Source organism: Scyliorhinus canicula, chromosome 6 (genome assembly GCF_902713615.1).
Source record: "Scyliorhinus canicula chromosome 6, sScyCan1.1, whole genome shotgun sequence".
NCBI classification, from domain to species: Eukaryota; Metazoa; Chordata; class Chondrichthyes; order Carcharhiniformes; family Scyliorhinidae; genus Scyliorhinus; species Scyliorhinus canicula.
In genome coordinates, this window is record NC_052151.1 from 185,853,394 (window position 1) to 185,868,004 (window position 14,611).

The following is a 14,611-nucleotide window of genomic DNA, read 5'->3' on the forward strand; positions in this document are numbered from 1 at the left end:
TTACTGTCGAGAACACCATATCAACTAGCATAAAGCATGCATCATCCTTTTTTCAATTATTGAAGTGGAGGGAATTTCTTCACAAACCATATGTCCCATTAAAAGAACGAAAGGAGGTATTCATGTACAGCTGAAGATAACACAGAGGAATGATCCACAAGCATCCCAAGTATATTGGGCAATTCCTTCCCTAATTTTGACAACACTCAGTTTGGTATAATGCCTTCACACAATAGAGGCAACTGTACTCCGCGTGTGCAAATTTAATAGCTACGATCAGTTACCAAGGAAGTAAGGCACTCAACCATCAGAAACTTTCACATTCCACTTTGCACCTAAAAGGGTATTATTTACTCAGGCACAAGTCATGCGAATATGAACATTGTGATCACAGCAACGATGACTTGTCGATCTTTAAGAAATGATTTGGTCCAGGGATCGCAGACTGTTTTTCCAGCATCTGAAGAGGTCAAAGGATAATTTTAGAGGTTTTTTTTCATTTATTGACCTTGTTTTTTTCCTCTCCCAGGATATCATAAGGATACTTGATGGGAGGATGGGAGGAGAGAAAAAGGAGCCCGGGAAGGGGGGGGGGGGGGGGGGGGGGGGGGGGGGGGAAGAACCAAGAGAAAAGGGGAAAAGAAGAAAAGAGAAAAGGAGAAAGCGTTGAGTAATGCTGCTGTAGCCGCACCAATTTTCATTTTCCACTGTCTGAGAAAACACTGCCAATATTTTATTTTCAATCCAAGTACAAAAGGAGGCGATTGCAAGACTGGGAAACAAAGCACCAAAAAGAATTTGAACCATCATTCTGTGATCGTCAGAAGAAAGAAGATGGAGCGCAAGGTAAGAAGATAGAACAGAATGAAAAATATAATCAGCTGCAGATTGTTCCAAGCCCATGCATGCTGGTGTTAATCAATTTTGCCCCCAAGGAGTGTTAACCAAGGATCGATATTCAGTCCTTGCTAAATTGGCCAATAGTCTTGGTTTGGGCTATGGTTTCAGTCACAAAAACAGCAAACCTTCATAGCAGATGTATCTGCAGTGGTTTGTATTTAATAAAGAGGCATTGTGGATGAGATGAATAACGATTGAATGCTTCAGGAGATCTCTCGCGGTAACAGCACCCCAAACATGGCAATAAAAAGAAAAGACAGGTTAACCAGCCTGTAGAGGAGCTTCAGCTAACGTGACATGATCTCAAATTGCTGCTCAGATTTCTGGCCCTGCCAGTTGAAACTTCTGACCCAAACATCATTCTCATGTTCTTATTCTTATACTGAGTGGTGAGGAAGACAAACTCAGTGCCATAAGTATTTGAGGTGAATATCACTGATGCATTTCAGGGATAGTTTGATAGGTACATGAGGTGAATGTGAATGGAAAGATATGTTGTTCGGGTTGGATGAAGCGAGACGAGTTCTGAAGTGATAAATGCTGTTGGACAGAATCTTCAAAAATTAGATATTAATTGAGTGACAATTTGAATTAGTAAAACCCTTATGCTTCCCATCAAATATTTTTTTAAATCAACACACAACTTCTAGATGGCTGGAAATTTATACCAGAGAGATGATGAAATGGAGAAAAATACTTTTATCCTCTTAGCAAAGAATGAAATGAAGAATTAGCAATTTTCCTGTCGAATCTCACAGATTGAGATCCATTAAGAAAATCTACTCAATACCCCCTCCCAGTAACAAGGTTTGATCTGTGAGATTTTTTATTTGTGACATTGTGCTTGACCTTAAGAGTGGTCGAGGTCACGTTATTAAAATACGCCTCAACACCCGCAGACCAGGGGTAATGAATTTTAGCTACAGCTTCCACTCCAGATCAGTATCCCGCTGAAAAATGCAGGCACATCAGACAGGCCATGACAGCCTCCACAGCTGAAGGTCCTGGTGACTGTCATCACTGAAGTACACGTACGAGGAATGGTTATGTGAGGGTATGTGCCAATAGTATTATTGGAAAAAGTTGACGTGACCTGCTGCCTCATCCAAACAAAATGAATAGGTATCAGCCATGAGACAGTGGGTAGCACCCAGACCTCAAGAGCCAGCAGGTTGAGAGTTTGAGGCCCAGTCCAGTGACCTGAGCACCATTTGTAGACTGACACACCAGTGCGATACTTCATTTAAAAAATAAATAAATTTAGAGTACCCAATTATTCATTTCCAATTAAGGGGCAATTCAACGTGGCCAATCCACGTAACCTGCACATCTTTTGAATTGTGGGGGTGAAACCCATGCAGACATGGGGCTAAATGAGTGTGATAGTTTCAGCTGAGACATTCAAGCAAATTGAACCAGTGCAAAAAGAAACAGCAGGGCATATTCCCCAGTGTCCCGACCAATATTAATCGCTTAGCCAACAACTCCAAAACAAAAAATAACACAATCTAAACATTATTATATTTGTTGCTATGTGCACAATTGACTGTTGTTCTTCTGCATTAATGAATATACTTGCGGGGCAGCACGGTGACAGTGGTTTGCATTCTTACCTCACAGCACAGAGGACCCGGGTTCGATCCCGGCTCACTGTCAGTGTGGAATTTGCACATTCTCACCGTGTCTGCGTGGGTCTCACCCCACAACCCAAAGGTGGGCAGGATAGGTTGATTGGCCACACTAAATTGCAAACTTTTTTTAAAAATTAATTAATTAATACACTTCAAAAGTACTTAATTGACTGTGAAGTGCTCTGGGATGCCTTGAGGTTGCACAAGGTGTTGTTAAAATGTACGGTTTTTGAAACACTAAAACGACCAGATGATGGGAGGCAGGGTGGAAATCATAATGATTAAAATGAAGTGCAAGTAAAACCAGTCACTCCTAAATAATAGAACTGTTAAACAGAAAAGGGGTTATTTTTAAATGTGAAGTACATAAATGAGTCACATTGTGTGGATGTAACCAAGTCCATTTGGGTGCAATGAGTATACATAGCATTCAGGAACAATGAAACCCCACACATCTATAAACAACCTTATTTTGTGCAGCACTCAGTAAATGGCATTAAATTGATTTATGTTACATCAACGCTGGTAGTGATTGATTTGTCAATAATTAAATGGGTTTGGTTACCAACTCCATTGTACAGGATACAACCAGAGGTAAAATGTTGAAAAGGGTGGGGAATGAATGGAAAGGAGCCGGTGAAAGAATCTTGGGTTTTATAGATTTTTAAAGCAAGAGTAGCTGAAGAAGGCAGAAATTGGCACTGCCGAGGGGTCCTGGCAAAGAACAAATTAGATTAGGAAGCGGTGCTACAATTCTTTGCTTCCACACAAAGATGCACAAAGTAGTAGGGCTAGAGTTTCCACTTTCGGTGCACTCACACAATGCAAACCTTGAACCTAAATCTTGAAATCTAAACCTACCCCTGCAGAAAGTGTGTGGAAAACGAAGTACACACAGATCTTTAGACGTACCCCATTTATATTGTACATTCCCCAATGTTTTGGTGATTATATCCGTGTCAACGCTGCCCCACCATCTTTCTGTTTGTTACAATTTTTTTAAGTAACGACACAATAGAAATAATGACCATAATTCTAGCACTGATAAACAGAAGAGAAGGCAAAAATGCAAGATCAAGGCAAGGAGCAGGAAGAAAAAAAATATATAAGTGAGAAAAAGAATGAATGAGGGTGATTGAGTCAACAGGCAAGAGAAAGGAAAAAGGGAGAGAAATGTGAGGGGGAAAAAATAAAAAACATAAAGACAGCAAGGCAAAAGAAAATCTAAAAAGGCAAGAAACAATATCAGAAGACCTACATAGAAATACAAGTTCTGCAGTGCAAGCACTATCTTCATAAGTTTGGGCAGTATGTTGGGAGCACTTTCTGTGAACCATTACAAAGCAGTTGGCCTTCTCTTGTGAAACATCTGTAGGAAGTGGGAAAAATAATCACAATGCTCTGGAGGATTTATCAGAGGAAATAGAGCAATAACAGCTGCCCCCTACCCCAATGCAATACATTGGATTTCAGAACACCCAACAATAGTGAGCGTGCACAAAGTATCCATAAACAATAGAATTCTGCACATTGGAGGTGCGTGCACTTGTGCCTCCAGAACATTTTAAAGAATAAATTGACACCCTTTACTGACAAGGAATTTCAAACAACTCAGGCTAATGGAATATATAAAGTGAAATATTGTGACATCTTGAATTGAACTTGCTTGAACGGAGAATTTCCCAAACTCCTGTGCTCTTCGATCAGGCTGCATGTACAGACTCCAGAGGACTCAAAATCAAACTTTCAAACTGCTTGCACATAATCTCAGTTTGAAGAGATCCTTAACAAAAAAAGTGAAGGGATCTTAATATTCAGATGCAATTTATCAAAAAGTGAGGCAATAGTGCTTATCAATAAGGCCTTTTACAAATCCCTCCAGGGTCAAACAAAAAAAAAAAATCAAACTGAACAAACAGCTCAAAATATAAGCACAATTGGTCATCTGTTGTCTGGGCATCTGAAGTCAGAAGACTGGAGTGTACAAGTCACACTAGCCTTGGGGTTGAACAACTTTCCAGAACATTGGAAAACGGTGACTTGGAAAAACATCTGCAAGAATCGACAAGCTACCCTGCCATTTTCTTCAACCCTTCTCACTTGCCCACTCCAGCTTCACCAGCAACTATAGACCTTTTCTTTCATAAAGATTGAGATCATCCATTCAATTGCCTCTGGAGAGACACTTCCCCGTTTGCTGGCTTCTACCATAGCTCTGAACCTCTTTGCAATGATTGCCCAGCTCCATCCACACTCTCTACAACCTCAATATCTCCATGAGATCCACCTCCTCCTTCTTCAAAGCCATTCCGACTATATTGCTGACCATCTAACTTCCCTTCATGGCCCCCAATAGGGATGAATTGTAAATATTTCTTCTTCTCCATTACGGCCTCCCTCTTTTCCAAAACCACCATTCATCACCCCTCTCCGTAAAGAACAAACACCCCTCTCCATAAAGAACGAACTCTCGGGCTACACCTCCGTTTCTTTTGAGGAATCTGTGAGGGGTGATACCACATATTTATTTTTCTCTGGAAGATGTAAAAAGCTTAGAGAGAGAAGGGCCTGGATTTACACCATGCCTTCCACAACTTTGGGATGTCCCAGAACACTTTACAGCTACTGAAGGACTTTTGAACTGGAGTCAGTGATGTAATGCAGGAAACAGGGCACCATCTTGTGCACAGCAAGACCCCAACAGCAGTGACCAAATTATATGTTTATTTTTCATAACATTGGTGAGGGAATAAACATCATCCAGCATGCTCCAGAGAACTCCCCTGTTCTCAGAATAATGCCTCGGGATCCGAGATCTGATTGGACCTTCAATTAACATACTTGATATTATTTTCTAATTAAGGGGTAATTTAGCGTGGTCAATCCACCTACTCTTCACATCTTTGGGTTGTGGGGGCGAAACCCACAGAGACACGGGGAGAATGTGCAAACTCCACACGGACAGTGACCCAGGGCCAGGATCTGAACCTGGGACCTCGGCATTGTGAGGCAGCAGTGCTAACCACTGCCCACCGTGCTGCTCCTAACACACTTCATTTAACAAAGAAGGAACATCAGACAGTGCGGATCTGCCGCAGGATTGCAGTGGAGTGGGGTGGGAATCCACCGATTTGGCTGTGCTAGCCACTGAGCGGCGGCTGCTTCCACAGGGGAATTAAAGGGAGACAGGAAAAATGCTGGGGGGATAGAGCATAGGGTGTCATTTATGCCGATGACTTGCTGTTATACGTGTCGGCACAGAGTGTGTCGACAGGGGGAATATCTAAGCTGCTTCGATTGGGTCTTTCTCGGGGTACAAACTAAATCTAGCCAAGAGTGAGTATATTGTGGTGTCTCGGCCGGGGTGGGGGCAGGGACTCACTTTAGGTACCTGGGGGTGCAAGTTGCCCGGGGGGTGGCGGGCTCCGCAGGTACAACATTTCTAGTTTGGTGGGGAGAGTGAAAGCTGACCTGGCAAGGTGGGATGGTCTTCCTCTGTCACTGGCAGGTCGGGCACAGACGGTTAAGATGAACGGTTGCCGTGATTTCTGTTTATTTTTCAATGCCTGCCAATTTTCCTGCCAAAGGCTTTTTTCAGAGAGATTGAGGGAAGGATTACGTCGTTCATATGGGGAGGCAAGGTGGCCAGAGTTAGAAAGGTGCTTCTACAGAGGGGAAGGCAGGCAGGGGGTTTGGGTCTCCCGAACATGATGTACTACTACTGGGCGGCGAATGTGGAGAAGGTGCGAAGCTGGGTCAGAGGGGTTGATTCCCAGTGGGTCAGAATGGAGGAGAGTTTGTGCAGGGGGTCGGGATTGAAAGCACCAGCAACAGCGCCGCTCCCGATAGCTCCAGGGAAATACTCAGGGAGTCCGGTAACAATAGCTTCATTGCGAATTTGGAGGCTGTTTCGCCAACACTTCGGGTTGGGGGCAGGGCCAAGGGAAATGCCAATTCGGGGGAATCACAGATTTGAGCCAGGGAGGTGGGATGGAAATTTTTGGAAATGGGCGGAGAATGGGATTAAGACACTAAAAGATTAATTTCTTAGGGGTCCGATGGCAGGATTGAAGGAGCTGGAAGCGAAGTATGGGCTGGAGCAGGGAGAAATGTTTAGATACATGCAGGTTTGACATTTTGCCAGAAAGGAGATACAGAACATCCTGGAGGAGCCGGCCTCCACATTGCTAGAGGAGGTGCTGATGACTGGGGGAACTGGAGAAGGGGGTAGTGTCAGCGGTTTACGGAGCTATTTTGGAAGAGGAGAAGGCACCACTGGAAGGGATCAAAGCAAAGTGGGAGGAAGAGTTGGGAGAGGATATGTAGGAGGGGTTCTGGTGTGAGGTGCTCTGGAGAGTGAATGCCTCCACCTCGTGCGCGAGGTTGTGGCTGGTACAGCTGAAGGTGTTATACAGAGCACACCTCACGAGGGCGAGGATGAACTGATTCTGTGAAGGAGTAGAAGATGTGTGTGAACGTTGCGGGGGAGCCCTGCTAATCACGTTCATATGTTTTGGTCCTGTCCAAAGCTGGAGGATTACTGGAAGGAGGTTTTTAGGGTAATTTCTAAAGTGGTGCACGTGAAACTGGACCCGGGCCCCCGGGAGGCCATATTCGGCGTGTCGGACCAGCCAGGGTTGGAAACAGGTGCGGAGGCAGATGTTGTAGCCTTCGCCTCGTTGATCACCCGAAGGCGGATCCTGATAAGTTGGAGAGCAACCTCTCCACCCTGTGCCCTGGCATGAGGGGGGGACCTGTTGGAATTCTTAACTCTTGAGAAGGTTAAGTTTGAAATGAGGGTAAAGATGGAGGGGTTCTACAATTCATGGGCATTATTCATCATGCACTTTCAAGACCTGGATAACATCGAACATTAGTTGGGGTGTGTTTGGGGCTGTGTGTGTTAATGGCGACTATGGGTGATCCCCAATTCCTTTTTGTCATTTGTTTGTGTGAACATGTGGGCTAATGTTTGGGATTTGTTGGGAGGATGGGATCGTTGTTATTCATATGGGGATAGACATATTTGTTACTGATTATTGTTGGTGGGTGTAAATTTGGGAGAAAATGTGAAAAAGGAGAATAAAATTTTTATTTTTTTTTTAAAAAGGGAGAAAGGAAAAGTCCGAACAATTCAGAACATCATGGAACATCCTCGAATAAACAAGTTCAGTGTTCTCCAGTTTGACCCTTGCTTTGCAGCAAGTTCACATGCAGCAAAGTCATACATTTCATTTTACTGGGCCAGCTTCCACTGCAAGCCTGCATTGGAGGCGGGAGTATGGAGGAAGGTGCCTTTAAATAGAGTTCATTATACAGCCAGTCTAATTTAAAAATTCCAATCATCCTGCCACAAAAGGAGGCGGATTCATATGTGGCATTTAAAAGGCTTCTGAGGAATTTTAGCTGCTTCAGCCTCATGACAAAATTTATTCAGTGGCATTAACTTAGAAAATGCATAATCTTTGCTTCCCCCCCCCCCAGTAAAAAAAGTGACCTGACCACAAACAAAGAGGAAGCGATTCAATGTATCCCAGACGTTCAATTTACTTGAATTTTTTTTTATAAAGTGTGCAGCTGATCAATGAGAAACTTATGCTTATTCTGTGGGAATTCTTTCAAATTACTTTAAAGTCAGCTCCACTCAAAGAGAAATCACAAGACTCTGGACTTCAGTGACTGCGTAGAATTGGATGCAAGCAGTTGATCTCACATTGATGATCAGAACTAACTTCAAATGGCTTGTAATTCTATAGCACCTTCAACGCAGGAAATCATCCCAAGGAGCGTTATCGGACAAAATCGACAGTGAGTCACACAGGAGACCAAAAGCTCGGTCAAAGAGGTAGCTTTTAAAGAGGAAACGTGAAACGAAAGAGGGTTAAAAGAGGTTGAGAGAGGGAAATCAGAGCTCAAGGCCGAAGCAGCTGGAGGCACGATCTTCGATGTTGGGAGCGATGAAAATCGGGAATGTGCAAAAGGCCAAAACTGGAGGAACAAGGGTTACAGAAAGAGGGAGGGTGAGGTCATAGAAGGATTTGAACACACTGAATATTAAAATTTGACATTAATAAAGCGGAAGTCAAGGGCAGAACAGTAGTGCAGTGGTTAGCACTGCTGTCTCACGGCGTCGAGATCCCAGGTTCGATCCCGGCTCTGGGGCACTGTCCGTGTGGAGTTTGCACATTCTCCCAGTGTTTGCGTGGGTTTCACCCCCACAACCCAAAGATGTGCAGGCTCGGTAGATTGGCCACGCTAAATTGCCACTTAATTGGGAAAAATGAATTGAGTAATCTAAATTTATATTTTAAAAAAAACAGAAGTCACTGTTGATCATTGAGGACAAGAATGATGGGAGAACACAAGTTAAACACAGGGGCAACACAGTGGTTAGCACTGCTGCCTCACTGCTCCAGGGACCAGAGTTCAATTCCCACCTCGGGTAACTGTCTGTGTCGAGGTTGCATCTTTGAGAGTCTGCATGGGTTTCCTCAAGGTGCTCCTGTTTCTTCCCACAGTCCAAAGATGGGTCGGTTAGGTGGATTAACCATGCCACATTGCCCCTTAGTGTCCAAAAGGCCAGGTGGGGTTACTGGGTTACAGGGGTAGGGTGCTCTGTCCAAGGATCAGTGCAGACGAGATGTGTCGAATAGCCTCCTCCTGCACAGTAGAGATTCTATGATTCTAGGTAACAGAGTTCTTCTTGAGCTCCAGCTGAAAGGATGTTAATGTGGAAGGTTCCCCAGGAAGGCAGTGGTATAATCAAGAGGTACAGATGTGGGATTCAGCAGCAAATGAACTGAGGCAGGGGGTGGACCAGGTGTTAAAGCCTAGTGGACGGGATTCTCCGGTCCACCAGCCCCACTTTCTGACGCAGCGCACCCCCACCGGCAGTGGGATTCTTCGTTCCTGCAGCGGGCCAATGGGGTGTCCCATTATGGCCACCCCCACACCGTCGGGAAATCCGCGGGCTACCAGCGAAGCGGAGAGTCCCACCGGAGAATTCCGCAGTATCTTTAAAGCTTTAACTTGCGGCCAGCATAAATTGAAACGTAATCCTAAATGGAAATGTGGGCTGCAGTCCAGCGATATTACATCACTGCTCCAACACCACTACAACACCATCATGGTCTTATAATAATTGCAAGAAGTGCAGGCTAAAAAGGCAAAGCAGGTTTATTCTTCCACACAGATATAATCGCAGCCACGGCCTACAAAACAAATGCCCCATCCCCGTCCGGGGCAAGGGGTTGATATTTAAGGCCCCGCTGGTGAGCCCCTATAGGGTGGACCTCCACCCACTCAACATGGAAACTCATATTCTCCAAAGCCCACGGGGTGATCAGCAATCTCCTATGGTCTTTGTGTGGTTTGTAACAGTCCTGTGTGGAGCAAGCCACCATTCCTGATACTTCACAACTACCTTTCGGAAACCTGGCTATAGAGCGATGTGATGAATGTAGGATTTCAGATGTATTGTATTGTAGGTATTTGGTGTACTAAGGGTTAAAAGCCTTGGCTAGCGTTTGTGTGTGTGTGTGAGACTGTCACAGTCAAGTTTTGACTGTGGAGTTAATTAGATTTCAGCTTGTAAGATGATGCCATTACTGGGTGGAGTTAAGTTATCAGGCATTTTGCAGAAAGCAGGTCAATGGAGTTCGAGATGAAGCTGTGACCACAAGTAAAGCAGTTTTGCTCTCACTGCAGTTCAGTTGAAAGAGATTAACAGCTTTTCCAAGCAGTGCAGATTTGTCCTAGAGCAAGGGGGAGCTGAAACAAGATAAGAAGCAGCTTCTGAAGACATACAGTCAGAGTTTCTGCATGGTTCTGATAGGGTTCAGGTCTTTTCTTTTAAAGCAGAAGCACAAGATGTTTCTTTCTCAACATCTCCTTCCAGCAAGTATGCTAATGGCAGATTAGGTGCAAGATGTTTTTTCTTGTTGTTTGAGTGGGAATAAAAATAGCAGTTGAGGGTAGTGTATTCATTGTATTGAGTAGCATTGTTTAAGGGGTCATTGCAAGCTATTTTCTCACGTAGTATATTTTAGTACTGTGCCATCAATAAAGTTTTGTTTTAAAATACCATATCTCTAGTTATCCGTGGAATCGCTCCTGGAGCGAGGGATCCTTTCTTCACAGTCTTACAAAATTAAAATAAAAGAGCGTGATTTCTGTCCAGTATCCGATCCACTGTTTGGGTCGGGTCGGAGATCGCAATAGGGGTGCACTCTGAGTTCTCCCGCTTACCTAGTTATTGCAGCTGATGGGTGGGACAAACAAAACCTAAAAGTATTCAAGATGGTGTGGAGAACGGGCAGCACGGTGGCACAGTGGTTAGCATTGTTGCCTCACGGCGCTGAGGTCCCAGGTTCGATCCCGGCTCTGGGTCACTGTCCGTGTGGAGTTTGCACATTCTCCCTGTGTTTGCGTGGGTTTTGCCCCCACAACCCAAAGATGTGCAGATTGGCCACGCTAAATTGCCCTTCAATTGGAAAGAAAAAATGAATTGGGTACTCTAAATTTAAAAAAAAGTTGGTGTGGAGAAAATGTGCAGTCAGCACATGAAACCAGGGATGGCACGGTTATGCAGTGGTTAGCACTGCTGCCTCACAGCGCCAAGGACCTGGGTTCGTTCCCAGCCCCAGAACACTATCCGTGTGAAGTTTGCACACACTGTCCCTGGATCTGTGTGGGTCTCACCCCCCACAGCCCAAAAGTTGTGATCAGGTGGACTGGCCAGGCGAAATTGCTCCATAATTGGAAACATTTTAAAAAACACATCAAACCCACTGCCAATGAGCACTCCATATTACTTTATATTAAAGGGTTGTAAGGAGAAGACGTTTGGGAAGGGTTGCCCTAGTGCAGAAAACAATTTTAGCAGTAGAAGTGGCACGAACGAACATTTCAAGTCACGAATAATTTTCACAAAGAATCAATTCCTCAAAGCTTATCATGTAATGTGGAAAGAGTGCATCCCAGAAGATAGATATTGTCTCTTATTGAAATCACACAATCATTCATACTGGTCACATTTTATTACTAATGCAGATTGTATTTTGGATAACCAAAATGAAATAGCGGTTAATTGAACGGTGTAATGTTTTCCATAAAATTAGTTGAGTAGTTAGCACTGCTGCCTCACAGCACCAAGGACCCGGGTTAGATCCTGGCCCCGGGTAACTGGAGTTTGCACGTTCTCCCGTGTCGGCGTGGGTCTCACCTCCACAACCCAAAAGATGTGCAGGGTAGGTGGATTGGCCACGCTAAATTATCCCTTAATTGGGGAAAATAAAAATGAATTGGGTGCTCTAAATTTATTTGTGAAAATTAAAATAAATACAATTAACTGTGACTTAATTCAAGTGTAAGACCCAAAATGGAGACTGCTGTTGGAAGCATAATAAGTTCCACTAAAATGTTAAAGACTTACAAGGCTAGCCTTGCACCGTACACTAAAATTCGAAGTGAATTCTTCATCCAGCAAATTCTAAACAGAGGCTCCTTACAGAATCTGCATTAACATTTTTCAGGACACATTGTTAAATCCAGATAGGGGCGAAATCTCTCCCTCCCAACCGCCCCCCCCCTCCCCCTCTCTCTCTCTCCACCCCCCCCCACCCCCCCTCTCTCTCTCTCCACACACACACACCCCCCCCCCCCCCCCCCAACCGCATGTTCCTTGACGCCACACCATTGCCAGTAGTGGGATTCTCCGTTCCCGCTGCCATTGGGATTTCCCACTGTGATCACCCCATGCCGCCAAGACACACACGGGCGGGGTTGTGCTGCTGGAGGATCAGAGAATCCCACCAGCAGAAACCTCATCTCATAAATGTATGTAAAGACATGTTAATTCCATCTAAAAGTATTTGAAAAACAAGGATAGGTCTGGTTCACTAAATTGAAGATAGTCAGTTTTAGGAGGAATCAGAGTCAAAGTCACGAACAGCACGAGTGGCCATTCAACCCACAGAAATCCAGTCAGTCCCACTCCTCACTTCATCCCCTGAAGGTTTATTTCCTGCAAGTGTCCATCCAATCTCCTTTTAACATAATCTATTGCTTCCACATCCACCACCCCCTTGAGGGCAGTGAGTTGCAGGTGGTTCCACCACTCGCTGCACAACTTTAGCAGTTAAAATGCTGCCTGGGACAGATGAGATACTCAGTGGTCTATTAAACCTCGAAAGCTATCAAAACAGTTAACATCAGGTACTGATATTTTAAAATAAGGTTGTGCAACCAATTTCAGGCATTAAAGTACCAATATGTTTGTGACCAATGATAATCCATCACGAGGGAGAAGCATTATGCAGAAAGAAAGAAAAAGACACAGAAAGCTTTGTCCGAGATAATCTAAACAGTTGCCGGCTAATTCACCTAATGTGGGACATAAATGAACTACGGGAAACCTGCAGGCTCGCAGTATTGGTTGTTCAAGCCCAATTGTGTGGCACCAGGACATCTGAACATTTCAGAAATGTCAAGTTTTTAAAAAAGCATCAAATTCATATTAAGTGTGAAGAGGGAGGATAAATCCTGGACCTCTGGATACTTTAGGAACAGATTTATTGTGGTATGAATGCATCAGAACAAAGAGCCAAGATTCCACTACTCATGCATCATACGAGTCTTTCCCTTGGAGAGTGCAGCAACTGCTATTTCCACAGCTGACTCTCCCCTAGTTACATTATGCAACAGCTGAGATGAGATCTAATTTTATTCATTTACAGTTTAATCCTGTTTAATGGATTAAAATAGTGAACACACCCATCACAGACAATGACAATACACTGTGCAACACTGCCAGATTCCGACAATCCACAACAACTTCCATTTTTATAGGACCTTGAACATTGGTATGGTTCCCAAGGCTTCACTAGAGTGTTATTGGACAGAAATTGGCACCAACCTACATAAGGAACTATTAGGGCAGGTGACCTGAAGCTTGGTCAAAGAGTGAAAGGGATATCCACAGTACATCCAAAAAACTTCAATGTGCCGTGACATCAACTTCATTTATTAAACAGAATATGTCAACTTTAACAAAATAAAACTGAACCCTTCACCAGTTTCTTCCATGGACATTTTACTTAGGAAGCTCAATGATTAAAGATAGCAAATACTTGTATATCAGTGCCAAGGAAATACATCTCAACTAGGGTGGGACAAGTGAACCTCACTTTGGAAAGGAAGTAGGAGTCAACTCGAGTTCTAATCCCTGATCACCAGACAGTGACACTGTTCTGTGTGCACACAACAGTGCAGGATGGGGCCAGCCCACAGTCAAGACTATGCTATAGGGAACGAGCATTTGGTCAAGGTACCAAAGGTCTGTCAGTTAATGTAGGATTGGCCCCTGCGCCAGTGAGCACTTTCTGCGGACTGAGAGAAACTCAGGGTGGGGTGGGGTCAAGAGAGAGAAAAAGAGGGTGTGGTAGGGAGGGAAGGAAGGAAAAGAAAGAAGAAATCGCCCGGTGCTCCACAACACTCGATAGAGGAGACTACAAAAAAAAAAATCATCAGGCGCCTCCCAGTGTAAAACAATATTCGTGTGTCTATTAAAGCCAACAATTCAAATGTTACTTGTCGACAGAGATTCTATTATTTTGAAGATGTTGCGTCCATTCTTATACCTCATCCAGAAATATATAAACAGGCTGCGCATAAACTTGATACTTGTTTACGTCCAAAAAAAAATTCATCAAGAATCAAAGGCAATGTGAGATTTTTGTGAAATAAATGCAGCAATTGTTCTGATCAATAATGTACTGCCTGAAAGAGCTGTGGAAACAGATTCAATGGCAGCTTTCAAACAGAAGAGAACCCGAAGGGGAGAAGGCTGTCGGATTCTGGGGAAAGGATGTGGGAGTGCGATGAATTGGATAATTCTGTCAAACAGCATGATGAGCCAAAGAGCTTGCATCGGCGCTGCCATCAATCTGCCAACGCAGTTACAATACTGCTTCAATTGTTCCCTGCTCTGCACAGGATAGCACTCGGCTGCACTAAGGGACAAAGGTGTCCTCGTTTCTTCATAACTGCCTGGCAGATTTCAGTCCCAGCTGAGGGGGGTG

General features: G+C 44.1%; 1 protein-coding gene across 7 annotated transcripts in view; it reads right to left on the reverse strand.

Moving 5' to 3' along the window:
• dst (dystonin) overlaps positions 1 to 14,611 on the reverse strand; it is a 665,214-nt gene that overhangs the window by 620,771 nt on the left and 29,832 nt on the right. The window lies entirely within an intron of this gene.